The 16,154-nt window shown below is 44.8% G+C and overlaps 1 protein-coding gene across 5 annotated transcripts in view; it reads right to left on the reverse strand.

Annotated features, from left to right (window-relative positions):
* The window catches only part of SYT7 (synaptotagmin 7), an 807,051-nt gene that overhangs the window by 20,027 nt on the left and 770,870 nt on the right, over window positions 1–16,154 (reverse strand). The window lies entirely within an intron of this gene.

The raw sequence follows: 16,154 nt of genomic DNA on the forward strand, positions 1-16,154 counted from the left end.
ATGAAAAAACTCAAATGTGATTAACAGAACTTACATGTTTTGATATCTTGAATTTAACAGCCAAGGTGGGTCTAAATTTTAACCCTTTTGAAGCCTGTCCGTTGTCTCTGTCATAAAAAGTAATGAGTAGATTTACATCAAACCACAAAAAGAATGCTTTCTGAGTGGAATTCTTCTTCCATGCCAGGTTTAGTGTAACTCTGTTTAGTGTTTTGTCTGACAGGCAGAGCACATTTTCTGACAGCATCTAGAATGGAAAAGGCATCTTTTTTTTTACAACGATTTTTCTGTTCAATGGAAAATGCTGCTGAGTTGCTAGAGCAGACTCTGTAAAATGTGTGCATATCTATCTATCTATCTATCTATCTATCTATCTATCTATCTATCTATCTATCTATCTATCTATCTATCTATCTATCTATCTATCTATCTATCTATCTATCTATCTATCTATCTATCTATCTATCTATCTATCTATCTATTCACTTAAAAAACCATAGGTTTCACACATGTTATAGTTAGCTGTACATTTCACTCATAAAAAACCAATGAAATTCCACGTTATAGTTAGATCAGGTAACTATAACTTGCGCGCCCACAATAAACTGCTGATGACGTCACATAGTACATCACTCATGACATGGTCAGTGACATCACTCATGACATCAATGATGACATCTGAAATTACACATTGTGGATTGCGGTCGCGCAAGTTATAGTTACCTGATCTAACTATAACGTGGAATTTCATTGGTTTCTTACGAGTGAAATGTACAGCTAACTATAACATGTGTGAAACCTATGGTTTTTTAAGTGAATTTGCAAGGTTTTGTAAATGATAATTCCTAACTATAACGTGTGTGAAACATATGGTTTTTTCAGTGAATTTGTACGGTTTTTTAAATGCTAAGTTATGTATTTATTTTTAATTTTTTTCTGGTTTTTCACTATGCGCACACCCTGCGCGCACGGTGCGCTTCGCGCACCGTGCGCGCGCTGTGGGCGCTCGGTGCTCTTCGCGCAACCAAGCACCCACGTTGCGCAGTCCATGCCGTGCGCGCCTCGCCTTTTTTTACACAGTAACATTTGTTTTTTCTCCCTTGTGGGTCCTTTAATTTATTTAATAAATGTGATTGTTACTTCTTTATTTTTATTTTTTTATTTTTTTTGCCGTGCGCGTACGGTAAGCTTACAATACGCGTACCCCGCGATTTTTTTTAAAAATTATTAAATTTATTTTTCGTACTTTTGGGTCCTTCTTGGACCCCCTGACAAACACTAGGGGGTCTGCAACTCTCTTCGTTGCCCCCGTTTCACGTTCCCCACCTTTGTTTCTCAGTGCGAGAGACAGAAAATGGCGGCCGACACTTCCTGATTTCGACCGATTCGAATGTTTACAGTCATGTAACCACCAATCAGAATTGAGCTCGCGCAAGGCACCGTACGCGTACGGTAAGCTTACGGTAAGCGCACGGAGCGCGCTTACAGATATATATATTGATTTAAATGCTATTTTCTCAGGACCTACTGAACAGATTTACACCAGACCTACAAAAGGCACATCCTTGACCTGAGGACTACCTCTCTGCCAAATTTCAAGTAATTCCGTTCAGCCGTTCGGGCTGTAGCTGTGTCTAAAGGTCCTATGGAAAAATGCATGGGGAAAACGCGTTTTGAGACCCCCCTTTTTTCTCAGCCCCCGCTTGACGAACCCCCCGAGACTTTCAGGGTAGGAGCGGAGCGTAGCGCCCCATTAGTTTTGAAAATTTCGCGAGGATTCGTCGACCGGCGCCAAAGTTATTCCAAATAGAATGTTGCGGATTTCCTATGGAAACACGGTCCTAACTATAACTATCTACTGGCGACCGCCAGTAGATAATATATATATATATATATATATATATATATATATATTATATATATATATATATATATATATATATATATATATATATATATATATCAACCATTACTGCTCCACTATTTGAGGGCCTCACACGACGTTTCAAATAATCCGTTTATTGTTGGAAGAGATCAAAGGTTTGCTCACAGAGTCTCTTAAAACAAAATTTCAGTATTGCCTCTGATTTTAATCCAAACATGTTTCGGGCCACAATGCCCTTGATCACTGGCGTAGGCAACAGGGAAGGCAGTCACAGATTAGGCGCACCTGCGCGATCTTAAATCACCGCCCCACTGGGCGGGAACTCCAGATGCTTCCTGGTAGATAGAGTTCTACCACAAATAACGTCCATAGTCTTCCAACAATAAACGGATTATTTGAAACGTCGTGTGAGGCCCTCAAATGGTGGAGCAGTAATGGTTGATTTTTAAGCGGTCGGCTCAAGATCGCGAGGTGCCCTGCTGCATACTAGCAGGTCCACAGCGCAAAAGACAAGAAGCGCTGGGAACGACGGAACCGGTTGGATGGCACTGAAAATGAAAGTTGGCGGCAGAGATGAAATTAAAACAACCCACTGAGGAAAATATTACTAGTGTGAAGGGTTTGGCAGCACCCACTATGGACGTTATTTGTGGTAGAACTCTATCTACCAGGAAACATCTGGAGTTCCCGCCCAGTGGGGCGGTGATTTAAGATCGCGCAGGTGCGCTTAATCTGTGACTGCCTTCCCTGTTGCCTACGCCAGTGATCAAGGGCATTGTGGCCCGAAACATGTTTGGATTAAAATCAGAGGCAATACTGAAATTTTGTTTTAAGAGACTCTGTGAGCAAACCTTTGATGTCTTGCAACAATAAACTGATTATTTGAAACGTCGTGTGAGGCCCTCAAATGGTGGAGCAGTAATGGTTGATTTTTAAGCGGTCGGCTCAAGATGGCGAGGTGCCCCGCTGCATACTAGCAGGTCCACAGCGCAAAAGACAAGAAGCGCTGGGAACGACGGAACCGGTTGGATGGCACTGAAAATGAAAGTTGGCGGCAGAGATGAAATTAAAACAACCCACTGAGGAAAATATTACTAGTGTGAAGGGTTTGGCAGCACCCACTATGGACGTTATTTGTGGTAGAACTCTATCTACCAGGAAGCATCTGGAGTTCCCGCCCAGTGGGGCGGTGATTTAAGATCGCGCAGGTGCGCTTAATCTGTGACTGCCTTCCCTGTTGCCTACGTCAGTGATCAAGGGCATTGTGGCCCGAAACATGTTTGGATTAAAATCAGAGGCAATACTGAAATTTTGTTTTAAGAGACTCTGTGAGCACACCTTTGATGTCTTCCAACAATAAACGGATTATTTGAAACGTCGTGTGAGGCCCTCAAATGGTGGAGCAGTAATGGTTGATTTTTAAGCGGTCGGCTCAAGATCGCGAGGTGCCCCGCTGCATACTAGTAGGTCCACAGCGCAAATGACAAGAAGCGCTGGGAACGACGGAACCGGTTGGATGGCACTGAAAATGAAAGTTGGCGGCAGAGATGAAATTAAAACAACCCACTGAGGAAAATATTACTAGTGTAAAGGGTTTGGCAGCACCCACTATGGACGTTATTTGTGGTAGAACTCTATCTACCAGGAAGCATCTGGAGTTCCCGCCCAGTGGGGCGGTGATTTAAGATCGCGCAGGTGCGCTTAATCTGTGACTGCCTTCCCTGTTGCCTACGCCAGTGATCAAGGGCATTGTGGCCCGAAACATGTTTGGATTAAAATCAGAGGCAATACTGAAATTTTGTTTTAAGAGACTCTGTGAGCAAAGCTTTGATGTCTTCCAACAATAAACTGATTATTTGAAACGTCGTGTGAGGCCCTCAAATGGTGGAGCAGTAATGGTTGATTTTTAAGCGGTCGGCTCAAGATCGCGAGGTGCCCCGCTGCATACTAGCAGGTCCACAGCGCAAAAGACAAGAAGCGCTGGGAACGACGGAACCGGTTGGATGGCACTGAAAATGAAAGTTGGCGGCAGAGATGAAATTAAAACAACCCACTGAGGAAAATATTACTAGTGTGAAGGGTTTGGCAGCACCCACTATGGACGTTATTAGTGGTAGAACTCTATCTACCAGGAAGCATCTGGAGTTCCCGCCCAGTGGGGCGGTGATTTAAGATCGCGCAGGTGCGCTTAATTTGTGACTGCCTTCCCTGTTGCCTACGCCAGTGATCAAGGGCATTGTGGCCCGAAACATGTTTGGATTAAAATCAGAGGCAATACTGAAATTTTGTTTTAAGAGACTCTGTGAGCAAACCTTTGATGTCTTCCAACAATAAACGGATTATTTGAAACGTCGTGTGAGGCCCTCAAATGGTGGAGCAGTAATGGTTGATTTTTAAGCGGTCGGCACAAGATCGCGAGGTGCCCCGCTGCATACTAGCAGGTCCACAGCGCAAAAGACAAGAAGCGCTGGGAACGACGGAACCGGTTGAATGGCACTGAAAATGAAAGTTGGCGGCAGAGATGAAATTAAAACAACCCACTGAGGAAAATATTACTAGTGTGAAGGGTTTGGCAGCACCCACTATGGACATTATTTGTGGTAGAACTCTATCTACCAGGAAGCATCTGGAGTTCCGGCCCAGTGGGGCGGTGATTTAAGATCGCGCAGGTGCGCTTAATCTATGACTGCCTTCCCTGTTCCCTCCGCCAGTGATCAAGGGCATTGTGGCCCGAAACATGTTTGGATTAAAATCAGAGGCAATAGATAGTTATAGTTAGGACCGTGTTTCCATAGGAAATCTGAAAATTCTATTTTGAATAACTTTGGCGCCGGTTAATGAATCCTCGCTAAATTTTCAAAACTAATGGGGCGCTCCACTCAGCTCCTACCCTGAAAGTCTTGGGGTGATTCGTCAAGCGGGGGCTGAGAAAAAAGGGGGGTCCCAAAACGCGTTTTCCCCATGCATTTTCCCATAGGACCTTTAGTCGAAGGTACAGCCCGAACGGCTGAACAAAATTACTTGCAATTTGGCACAGAGGTAGTCCTCAGGTCAGGCATGTGCCTTTTGCATATATGGTGCCAATCTGTTCAGTAGTTCCTGAGAAAATTGCAGTTAAAAGTACATAAATATCTATAGGCGCACACCCTGCGCGCATCGTGCGCGCACCATAACGTGCGCGAGCGTAATTCTGATTGGTGGTTACATGTCAGTCAACATTCGAATCGGTCGAAATCAGGAAGTGTCGGCGGCCATTTTGTTTGTTTTGTGTGTGACAGTGAAAAAGAAAGGTGGAGAACGTGAAAAGGGGGCAGGGTAGAGAGTTCCTGACCCCCTAGCCTTTGTCAGGGGGTCCCTGAAGAACCCCGAAGGGTGAAATTTTTTTTTTTTTTTTCAAAAAATCGTGGGGTGCGCGCACCGTGCGAGCACGGTAAAAAACCTTAAAAAAAAAACATTTTAAACGAGCCATTCCATATTTCAGGATACAGTCAATCTATAACTATATACATAGGTAGCTTATTGTAAAATAAATATATAAAAAATATAATAAAACATACATAACTTAGCATTTAAAAAACCTTACAAATTCACTTAAAAAACCATAGGTTTCACACACGTTATAGTTAGGAATTAGCATTTAAAAAGCCTTGCACATTCACTTAAAAAACCATAAGTTTCACACATGTTATAGTTAGCTGGACATTTCACTGGAAAAAAGCCATTGAAATTCCCCCGTTATAGTTAGTTCAGATAACTATAACTCGCGCGACCGCCACTCTATCACAAGGATGATCTCATCAGTGATGTCATGAGTGATGCCACTGACCATGTCATGAGTGATGTAATATGTGACATCAGCAGCAGTGGATTGCGGGCGCGCGAGTTATAGTTAGCTGAACTAACTATAACGGGGGAATTTCAATGTTTTTTCACGAGTGAAATGTCCAGCTAACTATAACATGTGTGAAACCTATGGTTTTTTAAGTGAATATATATATTATCTGCTGGCGGTCGCCAGTAGATAGTTATAGTTAGGACCGTGTTTCCATAGGAAATCTGAAAATTCTATTTTGAATAACTTTGGCGCCGGTTGACGAATCCTCGCAAAATTTTCAAAACGAATGGGGCGCTCCGCTCAGCTCCTACCCTGAAAGTCTCGGGGTGATTCGTCAAGCGGGGGCTGAGAAAAAAGGGGGGTCCCAAAACGTGTTTTACCCATGCATTTTCCCATAGGAACTTTAGTCGAAGGTACAGCCCGAACGGCTGAACAGAATTACTTGCAATTTGGCAAAGAGGTAGTCCTCAGGTCAGGCATGTGCCTTTTGCATATATGGTGTCAATCTGTTCAGTAGTTCCTGAGAAAATTGCAGGTAAAAGTACATAAATATCTATAGGCGCACACCCTGCGCGCACCATAACGTGCGCGAGCGTAATTCTGATGGTGGTTGCATGTCAGTCAACATTCGAATCGGTCGAAATCAGGAAGTGGCGGCGGCCATTTTGTTTGTTTTGTGTGTGACAGTGAAAAAGAAAGGTGGAGAACGTGAAAAGGGGGCAGGGTAGAGAGTTCCTGACCCCCTAGCCTTTGTCAGGGGGTCCCTGAAGGACCCCGAAGGGTGAAAAAAACATTTTATTTTTTTTTCAAAAAACCGCAGTGTGCGCGCACCGTGCGCGCACCGTGCGTGCATGGTAAAAAGCCTTAAAAAAAAAAAAAACATTTTAAACGAGCCATTCCATATTTCAGGATACAGTCAATCTATAACTATATACATAGGTAGCTTATTGTAAAATAAATATATAAAAAATATAATAAAACATACATAACTTAGCAATTAAAAAACCCTACAAATTCACTTAAAAAACCATAGGTTTCACACACGTTATAGTTAGGAATTAGCATTTAAAAAACCTTGCACATTCACTTAAAAAACCATAGGTTTCACACATGTTATAGTTAGCTGGACATTTCACTGGAAAAAAGCCATTGAAATTCCCCCGTTATAGTTAGTTCAGATAACTATAACTCGCGCGACCGCCACTCTATCACAAGGATGATCTCATCAGTGATGTCATGAGTGATGCCACTGACCATGTCATGAGTGATGTAATATGTGACGTCATCAGCAGTGGATTGCGGACGCGCGAGTTATAGTTATCTGAACTAACTATAACGGGGGAATTTCAATGTTTTTTTACAAGTGAAATGTCCAGCTAACTATAACATGTGTGAAACCTATGGTTTTTTAGGTGAATATATATATTATCTAGTGGCGGTCGCCAGTAGATAGTTATAGTTAGGACCGTGTTTCCATAGGAAATCTTAAAATTCTATTTTGAATAACTTTGGCGCCGGTTGACGAATCCTCGCGAAATTTTCAAAACTAATGGGGCGCTCCACTCAGCTCCTACCCTGAAAGTCTCGGGGTGATTCGTCAAGCGGGGTCGAGAAAAAAGGGGGGTCCCAAAACACGTTTTCCCCATGCATTTTCCCATAGGACCTTTAGTCGAAGGTACAGCCCGAACGGCTGAACAGAATTACTTGAAATTTGGCAGAGAGGTAGTCCTCAGGTCAGGGAAGTGCCTTTTGCATATATGGAGTCAATCTGTTCAGTAGTTCCTGAGAAAATTGCATTTAAAAGCACATACATATCTATATCCGCGCACCATGCGCGCACCCTAACGTGCGCAAGCGTAATTCTGATTGGTGGTTACATGTCAGTCAGTGTTCGAATCGGTTGAAATCAGAAAGTGTCGGCCGCCATTTTGTTTGTTGTGGGTGCGAGAGTGAAAAGGAGAGGTGGCGAAGGTGAAAAGGGGGCAGGGTAGAGAGTTCCTGACCCCCTAGCCTTTGTCAGGACCCCGAAGAGTGAAAAAACATTTTATTTTAATTTTTTTTAAATCGCGGGGTGCGCGCACGGTGCGCGCACGGTGAAAAACCATAAAAAAACCTATTTAAATTTTTTAAAAAATTTAGCATTTAAAAAACCGTACAAATTCCCTTAAAAAACCATAGGTTTCACGCACGTTATAGTTAGGAATTAGCATTTAAAAAAACTTGCAAATTCACTTAAAAAACCATAGGTTTCACACATGTTATAGTTAGGTCGACATTTCACTCGTAAAAAACCAATGAAATTCCCCCGTTATAGTTAGGTCAGATAACTATAACTCGCGCGACCATCACTCTATCACAAGAATGATGTCATTAGTGATGTCATGAGTGATGCCACTGACCATGTCATGAGTGATGAAATATGTGACGTCATGAGCACTGGATTGCGGGCGCGCGAGTTATAGTTATCTGACCTAACTATAACGGGGGAGTTTCATTGGTTTTTTACGAGTGAAATGTCCACCTAACTATAACATGTGTAAAACCTATGGTTTTTTAAGTGAATTTGCAAGGTTTTTTAAATGCTAATTCCTAACTATAACGTGCGTGAAACCTATGGTTTTTTAAGTGAATATATATATATATATTTATATATATATCAAAAAACAAAGGTTGCCCTCGTGAGAATGCCACATACATCAGGGTTACCGCACTCAACGCCGCAGGCAGCAGTGCAGTAAGCAGGCTGTCTCCCCCCTTCTACAGCCATACGCGTTTCGGGTTCCCATGAGCCCTTGATCACTGGCGGGAAGGATACAGGAAACGGAATGAAGGAAATTGCTTTATTTGCATGTAGAGTCCCGCCCATGTGGGCCAAAGGTATGCTGGGCATGGTAGTTCAAAGTGCTGCCACTGGACTCGCATTCCTCTAACCAAGTGGATACCGCTCCTGCTCCTCTATTGTGTGAATATTCCTGGTTAGGAGAAAGGTTTTGGCAGCGCCGCTTCCAACTGCCACAAAGTTCCTGCGGCTCAGGCCCCCGATGTCCTAACAGCACCTGTGATTGCAAGTGCCCAGGATCCGCTCACTCGCGTCAGGGCATTCTCGCGACCGGACAAGGCCGCATTTAATGTCAAAAAACAAAGGTTGCCCTCGTGAGAATGCCACATACATCGGGGTTACCGCACTCAACGCCGCAGGTGTAGTAAGCAGCCTGTCTCCCCCCTTCTACAGCCATGCGCGTTTCGGGCTCCCATGAGCCCTTGATTACTGGCGGGAAGGATACAGGAAACGGAATGAAGGAAATTGCTTTATTTGCATGTAGAGTCCCGCCCATGTGGGCCAAAGGTATGCTGGGCATGGTAGTTCAAAGTGCTGCCACTGGACTTGCATTCCTCTAACCAAGTGGATATCGCTCCTGCACCTCTATTGTGTGAATATTCCTGGTTAGGAGAAAGCTTTTGGCAGCGCCGCTTCCAACTGCCACAACGTTCCTGCGGCTCAGGCACCCGATGTCCTAACAGCACCTGTGATTGCAAGTGCCCAGGATCCGCTCACTCGCGCCAGGGCATTCTCGCGACCGGAAAGGCCGCATTTAATGTAAAAAAACAAAGGTTGCCCTCGTGATAATGCCACATACATCAGGGTTACCGCACTCAACGCCGCAGGCAGCAGTGTAGTAAGCAGGCTGTCTCCCCCCTTCTACAGCCATACGCGTTTCGGGCTCCCATGAGCCCTTGATCACTGGCGGGAAGGATACAGGAAACGGAATGAAGGAAATTGCTTTATTTGCATGTAGAGTCCCGCCCATGTGGGCCAAAGGTATGCTGGGCATGGTAGTTCAAAGTGCTGCCACTGGACTCGCATTCCTCTAACCAAGTGGATACCGCTCCTGCTCCTCTATTGTGTGAATATTCCTGGTTAGGAGAAAGGTTTTGGCAGCGCCGCTTCCAACTGCCACAATGTTCCTGCGGCTCAGGCCCCCGATGTCCTAACAGCACCTGTGATTGCAAGTGCCCAGGATCCGCTCACTCGCGTCAGGGCATTCTCGCGACCGGACAAGGCCGCATTTAATGTAAAAAAACAAAGGTTGCCCTCGTGAGAATGCCACATGCATCAGGGTTACCGCACTCAACGCCGCAGGCAGCAGAGTAGTAAGCAGGCTGTCTCCCCCCTTCTACAGCCATACGCGTTTCGGGCTCCCATGAGCCCTTGATCACTGGCGGGAAGGATACAGGAAACGGAATGAAGGAAATTGATTTATTTGCATGTAGAGTCCCGCCCATGTGGGCTACAGGTATGCTGGGCATGGTAGTTCAAAGTGCTGCCACTGGACTCGCATTCCTCTAACCAAGTGGATACCGCTCCTGCACCTCTATTGTGTGAATATTCCTGGTTAGGAGAAAGGTTTTGGCAGCGCCGCTTCCAACTGCCAAAATGTTCCTGCGGCTCAGGACCCCGATATCGTAACAGCACCTGTGATTGCAAGTGCCCAGGATCCGCTCACTCACGTCAGGGCATTCTTGCGACCGGACAAGGCCGCATTTAATGTCAAAAAACAAAGGTTGCCCTCGTGAGAATGCCACATACATCAGGGTTACCGCACTCAATGCCGCAGGCAGCAGTGTAGTAAGCAGGCTTTCTCCCCCCTTCTACAGCCATACGCGTTTCGGGCTCCCATGAGCCCTTGATCACTGGCGGGAAGGATTCAGGAAACGGAATGAAGGAAATTGCTTTATTTGCATGTCGAGTCCCGCCCATGTGGGCCAAAGGTATGCTGGGCATGGTAGTTCAAAGTGCTGCCACTGGACTCGCATTCCTCCAACCAAGTGGATACCGCTCCTGCACCTCTATTGTGTGAATATTCCTGGTTAGGAGAAAGGTTTTGGCAGCGCCTCTTCCAACTGCCACAATGTTCCTGCGGCTCAGGCCTCCGATGTCCTAACAGCACCTGTGATTGCAAGTGCCCAGGATCCGCTCACTCGCGTCAGGGCATTCTCGCGACCGGACAAGGCCGCATTTAATGTCAAAAAACAAAGGTTGCCCTTGTGAGAATGCCACATACATCAGGGTTACCGCACTCAACGCCGCAGGCAGCAGTGTAGTAAGCAGGCTGTCTCCCCCCTTCTACAGCCATACGCGTTTCGGGCTCCCATGAGCCCTTGATCACTGGCGGGAAGGATACAGGAAACGGAATGAAGGAAATTGATTTATTTGCATGTAGAGTCCCGCCCATGTGGGCTACAGGTATGCTGGGCATGGTAGTTCAAAGTGCTGCCACTGGACTCGCATTCCTCTAACCAAGTGGATACTGCTCCTGCACCTCTATTGTGTGAATATTCCTGATTAGGAGAAAGGTTTTGGCAGCGCCGCTTCCAACTGCCACAATGTTCCTGCGGCTCAGGACCCCGATGTCGTAACAGCACCTGTGATTGCAAGTGCCCAGGATCCGCTCACTCGCGTCAGGGCATTCTTGCGACCGGACAAGGCCGCATTTAATGTCAAAAAACAAAGGTTGCCCTCGTGAGAATGCCACATACATCAGGGTTACCGCACTCAATGCCGCAGGCAGCAGTGTAGTAAGCAGGCTTTCTCCCCCCTTCTACAGCCATACGCGTTTCGGGCTCCCATGAGCCCTTGATCACTGGCGGGAAGGATACAGGAAACGGAATGAAGGAAATTGCTTTATTTGCATTTAGAGTCCCGCCCATGTGGGCCAAAGGTATGCTGGGCATGGTAGTTCAAAGTGCTGCCACTGGACTCGCATTCCTCTAACCAAGTGGATACCGCTCCTGCACCTTTATTGTGTGAATATTCCTGGTTAGGAGAAAGGTTTTGGCAGCGCCTCTTCCAACTGCCACAATGTTCCTGCGGCTCAGGCCTCCGATGTCCTAACAGCACCTGTGATTGCAAGTGCCCAGGATCCGCTCACTCGCGTCAGGGCATTCTCGCGACCGGACAAGGCCGCATTTAATGTAAAAAAACAAAGGTTGCCCTCGTGAGAATGCCACATACATCAGGGTTACCGCACTCAACGCCGCAGGCAGATATAAATCACCAGAGATCCTTCGTCTGCCCGCAGCGTTGTTAGCGCTCACTTCCGCCACAAAGGAACCACGAACCACCAAACTGCAGGCAAATCAATATTTTATTGCTGTTTCCTAATGATTACGCGTTTCGGGCACCACTTGCCCTTGCTATATATGATCAAAAACATATTGTAAAATGCCCTTGTCTTTTGTAGTAAATCAACGCTAAAGAGTATATTTATAATGTACTATAAAAAGAAAGAAAACAGGAATTTTATGTTGGACGGTGTCGTTTTTAGCTGACACTGCTGCATCAGGGTTGGGCCTGCAAGGGTGAGCTTGACAGTTGAGCTGATTAATGCTCTAAGAGAGGCACTTGCATTATAAAAGTGCTTTTTTACCAGCATATGCACCATTATGCATCCACACAGCAAACACAAACACCACCACCATCACAATTATGAAACATTTTACTTTCCCTATACTTAACCATATGGAGATCTCCACCTTGACTGTGGATTCTCCCTATGATAAAATAGGGGAGAAAGTAAAAAAGGTTATTTAACTAAACAAAATAGTAAAAATATTTGTATGTTAAATATCAATGTAAAGTGATTGTATATATTTATTTTAAAGTTAGACCAAGAGTCAAAATGTCATAGCACTATTAGCATAATTTTGGATTAAATCTTCAATAAATTCAAATACATTAAATTCAATTAAATCTATTTTGCTGACATTTAAATAAAAAATTAATTCTCACGTAAAGTATAAAAATGATTTTTTTATTTTGCATTACTGTTAATAATTATTAAAAGTGATGTATAAAAAGAATTAAAAGTAATTTAAATATATTTTAATAACATTAATGTTATATTAATCTTTAAATTCTAAAAATATTTAAAATGTTTTATAATTAAATAATAAATATGTATTCTTATTATTATATATCTAATTAACTTTAAAATCGATTTATTTATGTTTTTAACCATTTTAAGTAATTTAATTTAGTTTAAGATAATTTTTCTGTGGAGCTGTATTTTAAGTCCCTATCTCCATTATTTTCTATAGGATGGTGTTGCAGTACCCGTGGTTGGCCATGTGTGGTGCTGTACTTAATCCAGCTCTGTTCTGTAGCAATTTACTACTATTTTAGGTCGCTTTTTGGCTGTTGTAACTTTGGAAGTGCAGTTTGTGAACAGCAATGGGCTTATCCTTTTGCGGGTGGTGCATGTCCCTTCTCAACTCATTGCTAGCCACTCCCCTCTGCCCCTAGCTCATTTACTACTAAAACATATGCTTATGTGCAAGCAGCAATGCCACGGACAAGGCTGAGATCTCTACACAGAAAATGATCGGAGAGGCAGAATCTCTGCACGTACTTTTGCAAATAACGCTTTGTAGTATATTAGTAGTACTGTGGCAGTACTACCACACAAACTACAAAATGCAGTTTATGAATAGGCTACTAAGCATTGAAAGCGGAGCCCTCCATAATCTGTCATCTGATTTTTCAAAATCTTTGTAATGTTGAAAGAAGATGGATTGTCACAAGGAGCTTGAGAGGGCACAATCTGTTTCTTGTTAGAGGATTAGCCAGATCATCAATCCCAATATAAGGTTCTTCAGATTGGTTTTGAGCATGGATGATGCACATGGAATAGTAATACTATTTGGCCTGCAGCATGTGAAATTGTTACTTCAGATCCTGGTGTATTGTGACCTAGATGTGAGGCCATAGTCAATGTTGTTCTGTCCTGTATCTCCAAATGCAAGAGGGAGAGATGGCTGATAGAAAGACCGTGAGATTTCATTGATAGGATGGTCTCAAAGAGAAAAAAATGCTTTTAATCAAAAGTGGTTAAAAGGCCATTTATTCCCTCGACTCACTAGTAGATGGGCTGGAAGGGAATGAAGCAAAGACAAAGAACTGCCCCCTGGTTCAGCGAGGCGTTGCGTTGTGCCAAAAGGGACTGCAAACGAGCAGAAAGACAATGGAGAATGAGCTATGATGATCGGACGAAGGAGGCCTACCTCACTAAGAGACGATTCTATCATAATAAAATTCGGATAGAAAAAGCCACCTACTATGCAGATAAAATCTCTGGGGCAGAAAATTCGGCCAGAGAATTGTTTAGTATATATAAATCTCTATCTACCCCAAAAACCGTTACTGGAGATGAAGATTACTCAGTAACAGCTTGTAATCGTATTGCCAACTACTTTGGAGACAAAGTGCGTAAGATTTACTCCGCTTTTCCCGACACGCCACCCCTAGCGGAAGAACCTGCAGACTTAGCAGGAGCTGAAGTCGATCTAGATCTGCTACTTCACTTCACCACTCCTCCCCCGGAGGATCTTGTCAAAATTTGCAGATCCGTCAGATCTGGCTCCCCACGTGATCCTGCTTCCCCAAAAAGGTTGTATGACAGCCTAGAGACACTAGAACCCTATATCAGGCATTTGCTAGATGTCTCCTTTCATTCCAGTTCTTTACCTGAGGACTGGAAACAGGCTGTGGTGCTTCCTCTTCGGAAGAAGCCCAATATCGGCTTCGACAATCTGGATAACCTACGCCCCATCTCTCTCCTGCCTTATTTTTCGAAGGTAGCAGAGAAGGTGGTAAATAAGCAGCTAATGAAATATGTGGAGGACAGCAACCTCCTTCATCCGACTCAATTCGGGTTTCGGCCAAGCCATTCCACGGAGTCCGCCCTTCTCAGGGCTTCCGAAACCCTCAGGCAGGGCGCTGACGAGGGTCAAACCATGGCTCTCATCCTTTTAGATCTGAGCACGGCGTTCGACACTGTAGCACATTCCATCTTGCTACAGTGTCTGAGCAAAGGTGGGGTGAGAGGGGCAGCGTTGAAATGGATTTATTCATTTCTTGTTGGCCGTGGCTTCCAAGTAAGGCAGGGGGACTACTACTCTGAGCGAATCGCTCTGGACCAGGGGGTGCCTCAGGGCTCGTCCCTGAGCCCAACACTTTTTGACCTTTATGTAGCCCCGATTGCCTCCTTGGTAGAGAGCTACGGCCTCCGAATGGTATCCTATGCCGACGACACGCAGCTCGTCATCTCCCTATCGCGCTCACCCGATCTTTCGGCGGGCACCTTTAGAGCCTGTATGCAAGATCTAGCTGCCTGGATGTCCGCTAATTGCCTGAAGCTTAACGGAAATAAGACCGAGGTGCTTGTCGTAGGGGGAGATCGCTCGGCGTGGACGTCGGCATGGTGGCCTCCTTGCCTAGGTTCAACACCTATTCTGTGTCTGAAAGCGAAGAATTTAGGCATCTGGTTCGACTCCGACTTAACCTTCGGCCCTCAGATCAACCGGGTGGTCGGATCATGCTTTGGGACCCTCAAAAGTCTCAGGAAGGCACTGAAGTTTCTTCCGGTAAAGGCCCGTCAAACCCTTGTGCACGCATTGGTCACCTCTAAGATGGATTATGGCAACCTCCTCTATCTAGGGACTCTGAAAAAGAATTTGAGCCGTCTACAGGTCCTACAGAATGCCGCTGCTAGGCTGGTACTTAGACTACCCAGAAGAGCCGCATCTTCGATGGCCCTTCGGTCCTTGCACTGGCTCCCAATCAGAAGTAGGGTTGATTTCAAAGCACTCTGCATGTGCCATCGGATCATCAACGGGAGGTCTCCTCTCCCTTTGAAAGGACTGCTGTCGCCTTATGAACCGCCCCGCTCCCTCAGATCTTCTGGCTCAGGATGCCTTGTTGTCCCCAAGGTATCAAGAGCACGGATGGGCGGAAGATCCTTCAGGTACCTTGCAGCCGTCAGATGGAACACATTACCCTTAACACTGCGTCTCGAACCTTCTGAACTAATCTTTAGAGCTAAGCTCAAAACTGCACTATTTGAACAGTAAGTATGCACATCTGTAGGTTCCAGTTAGCAGCCGCTCCTTAGCGCGGGGACACGCCGCTGTGCGTCACCAAGCGCTTTACAAAACTCCCTAAATAGAAATAAATAGAAATAGAAATAATCAGAAGCTTGTTGTCGAGAGAATGATCCCCAAAGTCATTAAACTATGAAAGATTTAAGGGACACTGTTGTTGAATATTGGGCATCTTCACTGGAAAAGGATCCCCGTGATGGCCCCACCACGCCAATGGAATACACCAGTAGAAGTTGCAGCCAAGTTCAGTGCTGGAAAAATTTGCATTGAGAAGATATCTATTTATAAGTGGATTCTTTATTTACAAGTGAGAGTTTGAATACCTCTAAATCTATCATGAAGAAGCGCTGCCCCTACTGGTTGGTCCAGTCTGTAATGAAGTCTCTGAGTACAGAGTCATGGACGCTGTTAAGAACATAATAGCCAAAGTTCTTCATAATTGTGGCAGATGCCTCTGCTGTGGTTTGTAGGAGGCGATGCATAGGAAACACATTC

The sequence above is a fragment of the Triturus cristatus genome, chromosome 3_2 (assembly GCF_964204655.1).
Source record: "Triturus cristatus chromosome 3_2, aTriCri1.1, whole genome shotgun sequence".
Classification (NCBI taxonomy): domain Eukaryota; kingdom Metazoa; phylum Chordata; class Amphibia; order Caudata; family Salamandridae; genus Triturus; species Triturus cristatus.